This window comes from Silurus aristotelis (assembly GCF_946808225.1).
Source record: "Silurus aristotelis genome assembly, chromosome: 5".
Taxonomy (NCBI): Eukaryota; Metazoa; Chordata; class Actinopteri; order Siluriformes; family Siluridae; genus Silurus; species Silurus aristotelis.
The window spans coordinates 35,259,876-35,264,875 of NC_139578.1; the positions used below are offsets into that span (position 1 = coordinate 35,259,876).

Sequence of the window (5,000 nt, forward strand, 5' to 3'; positions counted from 1 at the left end):
AGAAAAGGTTGTAGCACAGCAGTTCTGCTCACATCTACTTATGAATAATATTTTTGAAATGTATCAGTCAGGATTTCGGCCTCATCATAGCACAGAGACGGCGCTAGTTAAGGTGGTAAATGACCTGTTATTGGCCTCTGATCAGGGTTTTGTCTCTTTACTTGTTTTGCTCGACCTTAGTGCAGCTTTTGACACCATTGATCACACTATACTACTTGCTAGACTTGAGAACGTTGTTGGAATAAAGGGAACGGCTCTCTCTTGGCTCAGGTCTTATCTGACTGATCGCTATCAGTTTGTTGATGTAAATGGTGAGTTCTCGACACTCTCTGAGGTAAAGTTTGGTGTTCCTCAAGGATCTGTCTTAGGCCCACTGCTTTTCTCTTTATATCTGCTGCCTCTTGGTGAAATCATACATAAACATGATATTCGCTTCCATTGCTATGCTGATGATACACAGCTGTATATTTCAGCAAAGCCAGATGAGAGAGATCAGCTTAACAATGTTGAGGAGTGTGTAAAGGACATTAGACAGTGGATGCTCGATAACTTTCTGATTCTGTAGCATCTCTGGATGGTGTTTCTGTTTCAGTGTGTACAGCAGTCAAAGACCTCGTGTGATTATTGACCCGAGTCTTTCCTTTGAGGCTCACGTGAATAATATCACCAGGATCTCCTTCTTTCACTTTAGAAATATTGCTAAAATTAGAAATATGATGTCGTTACAGGATGCAGAAAAACTAGTTGATGTTTTTGTAACATCTAGATTAGACTACTGTAACGCTTTACTGTCTGGGTGTTGGAGTAAGTGCAGAAATAAGCTTCAGTTAGTTCAGAATGCAGCAGCAAGAGTCCTCACTAGATCTAGAAAATATGAGCCCATCAGCCCTGTTTTAATCATCTACACTGCTCCCAATTCCATCTCACACTGATTATAAAATACTACTACTGACGTATAAAGCACTTAACGCTCTCACGCCGCAGTATCTGAGTGAACTTCTGTACCAGGATGATCCTCCACACCTACTTAGATCAAAAGATGCTGGCTATTTATTGGTACCTCAAATAATGAAGACTCCAGCAGGGGGCAGATGTTTCTCTTATAAACCCCACAGTTATGGAACAACCTTCCAATCAGTGTTCGGGACTCAGACACAGTCTCAGTGTTCGGGACTCAGACACAGTCTCAGTGTTCGGGACTCAGACACAGTCTCAGTGTTCGGGACTCAGACACAGTCTCAGTGTTCGGGACTCAGACACAGTCTCAGTGTTCGGGACTCAGACACAGTCTCAGTGTTCGGGACTCAGACACAGTCTCAGTGTTCGGGACTCAGACACAGTCTCAGTGTTCGGGACTCAGACACAGTCTCAGTGTTCGGGACTCAGACACAGTCTCAGTGTTCGGGACTCAGACACAGTCTCAGTGTTCGGGACTCAGACACAGTCTCAGTGTTCGGGACTCAGACACAGTCTCAGTGTTCGGGACTCAGACACAGTCTCAGTGTTCGGGACTCAGACACAGTCTCAGTGTTCGGGACTCAGACACAGTCTCAGTGTTCGGGACTCAGACACAGTCTCAGTGTTCGGGACTCAGACACAGTCTCAGTGTTCGGGACTCAGACACAGTCTCAGTGTTCGGGACTCAGACACAGTCTCAGTGTTCGGGACTCAGACACAGTCTCAGTGTTCGGGACTCAGACACAGTCTCAGTGTTCGGGACTCAGACACAGTCTCAGTGTTCGGGACTCAGACACAGTCTCAGTGTTCGGGACTCAGACACAGTCTCAGTGTTCGGGACTCAGACACAGTCTCAGTGTTCGGGACTCAGACACAGTCTCAGTGTTCGGGACTCAGACACAGTCTCAGTGTTCGGGACTCAGACACAGTCTCAGTGTTCGGGACTCAGACACAGTCTCAGTGTTCGGGACTCAGACACAGTCTCAGTGTTCGGGACTCAGACACAGTCTCAGTGTTCGGGACTCAGACACAGTCTCAGTGTTCGGGACTCAGACACAGTCTCAGTGTTCGGGACTCAGACACAGTCTCAGTGTTCGGGACTCAGACACAGTCTCAGTGTTCGGGACTCAGACACAGTCTCAGTGTTCGGGACTCAGACACAGTCTCAGTGTTCGGGACTCAGACACAGTCTCAGTGTTCGGGACTCAGACACAGTCTCAGTGTTCGGGACTCAGACACAGTCTCAGTGTTCGGGACTCAGACACAGTCTCAGTGTTCGGGACTCAGACACAGTCTCAGTGTTCGGGACTCAGACACAGTCTCAGTGTTCGGGACTCAGACACAGTCTCAGTGTTCGGGACTCAGACACAGTCTCAGTGTTCGGGACTCAGACACAGTCTCAGTGTTCGGGACTCAGACACAGTCTCAGTGTTCGGGACTCAGACACAGTCTCAGTGTTCGGGACTCAGACACAGTCTCAGTGTTCGGGACTCAGACACAGTCTCAGTGTTCGGGACTCAGACACAGTCTCAGTGTTCGGGACTCAGACACAGTCTCAGTGTTCGGGACTCAGACACAGTCTCAGTGTTCGGGACTCAGACACAGTCTCAGTGTTCGGGACTCAGACACAGTCTCAGTGTTCGGGACTCAGACACAGTCTCAGTGTTCGGGACTCAGACACAGTCTCAGTGTTCGGGACTCAGACACAGTCTCAGTGTTCGGGACTCAGACACAGTCTCAGTGTTCGGGACTCAGACACAGTCTCAGTGTTCGGGACTCAGACACAGTCTCAGTGTTCGGGACTCAGACACAGTCTCAGTGTTCGGGACTCAGACACAGTCTCAGTGTTCGGGACTCAGACACAGTCTCAGTGTTCGGGACTCAGACACAGTCTCAGTGTTCGGGACTCAGACACAGTCTCAGTGTTCGGGACTCAGACACAGTCTCAGTGTTCGGGACTCAGACACAGTCTCAGTGTTCGGGACTCAGACACAGTCTCAGTGTTCGGGACTCAGACACAGTCTCAGTGTTCGGGACTCAGACACAGTCTCAGTGTTCGGGACTCAGACACAGTCTCAGTGTTCGGGACTCAGACACAGTCTCAGTGTTCGGGACTCAGACACAGTCTCAGTGTTCGGGACTCAGACACAGTCTCAGTGTTCGGGACTCAGACACAGTCTCAGTGTTCGGGACTCAGACACAGTCTCAGTGTTCGGGACTCAGACACAGTCTCAGTGTTCGGGACTCAGACACAGTCTCAGTGTTCGGGACTCAGACACAGTCTCAGTGTTCGGGACTCAGACACAGTCTCAGTGTTCGGGACTCAGACACAGTCTCAGTGTTCGGGACTCAGACACAGTCTCAGTGTTCGGGACTCAGACACAGTCTCAGTGTTCGGGACTCAGACACAGTCTCAGTGTTCGGGACTCAGACACAGTCTCAGTGTTCGGGACTCAGACACAGTCTCAGTGTTCGGGACTCAGACACAGTCTCAGTGTTCGGGACTCAGACACAGTCTCAGTGTTCGGGACTCAGACACAGTCTCAGTGTTCGGGACTCAGACACAGTCTCAGTGTTCGGGACTCAGACACAGTCTCAGTGTTCGGGACTCAGACACAGTCTCAGTGTTCGGGACTCAGACACAGTCTCAGTGTTCGGGACTCAGACACAGTCTCAGTGTTCGGGACTCAGACACAGTCTCAGTGTTCGGGACTCAGACACAGTCTCAGTGTTCGGGACTCAGACACAGTCTCAGTGTTCGGGACTCAGACACAGTCTCAGTGTTCGGGACTCAGACACAGTCTCAGTGTTCGGGACTCAGACACAGTCTCAGTGTTCGGGACTCAGACACAGTCTCAGTGTTCGGGACTCAGACACAGTCTCAGTGTTCGGGACTCAGACACAGTCTCAGTGTTCGGGACTCAGACACAGTCTCAGTGTTCGGGACTCAGACACAGTCTCAGTGTTCGGGACTCAGACACAGTCTCAGTGTTCGGGACTCAGACACAGTCTCAGTGTTCGGGACTCAGACACAGTCTCAGTGTTCGGGACTCAGACACAGTCTCAGTGTTCGGGACTCAGACACAGTCTCAGTGTTCGGGACTCAGACACAGTCTCAGTGTTCGGGACTCAGACACAGTCTCAGTGTTCGGGACTCAGACACAGTCTCAGTGTTCGGGACTCAGACACAGTCTCAGTGTTCGGGACTCAGACACAGTCTCAGTGTTCGGGACTCAGACACAGTCTCAGTGTTCGGGACTCAGACACAGTCTCAGTGTTCGGGACTCAGACACAGTCTCAGTGTTCGGGACTCAGACACAGTCTCAGTGTTCGGGACTCAGACACAGTCTCAGTGTTCAAGTCGAGGTTGAAAACTTATTTATTTAGTGGAGTCTTTAGTCAGTAGGTGTTTTTGAGGTAAAGGAGCAGATCTGGAGGATCATGGATATGGAGTGTTTGGTGAACTGGGATATTTGGATGCTGTCGTCTCCTCACTCTCACACGTTCACTCAGGTTTGTTGATGGTGGTGTGGTGGGTCGTCTCTTATCCCAGAGATCCTCATATCTGTGTTTCCTTCTGCTTCTCCCTTTTAGTTCTGCTGCAAGAGTGAAATTTCACCAGAGTCCAAACTGCACAGTGACTTAACTTTCATACAACAATAAAGAGACTTAATAATCCATATCCTTCTCTTCCTGTCACCCTTTTCTCTCTTTTCTCTCTCTCTCTCTCTCTCTCTCTCTCTCTCTCTCTTTTCTCTCTCTCTCTCTTCTCTCTCTCTCTCGGTCGAGTTAAACATGCTCCTGAGGCTCCAGTGACCACTGTTCCTGCTCCTCCCCCCTCTGTGGATCTTCCCTCTTCGTCCAGGCCTGCCTCTGGATAGCGTTCTCTTCGACTGGAGGCCACTCTGTGCAGCTTGGGACGGTTTCTCATCAACACCTTGGGTGGTTCCATAATATTCCGGAGTAGAACGGGTGCTTTGAGGATGGATTGGACTGTAGTTGGTGTCGGTGGTCTGCTGCACTGACTCGGGAGTGCAGTTTGC

The 5,000-nt window shown here is 50.0% G+C and overlaps 1 protein-coding gene across 2 annotated transcripts in view; it reads right to left on the bottom strand.

Annotated features, from left to right (window-relative positions):
• LOC310725912 (uncharacterized protein) overlaps positions 1-5,000 on the bottom strand; it is a 21,451-nt gene that overhangs the window by 11,712 nt on the left and 4,739 nt on the right. The window lies entirely within an intron of this gene.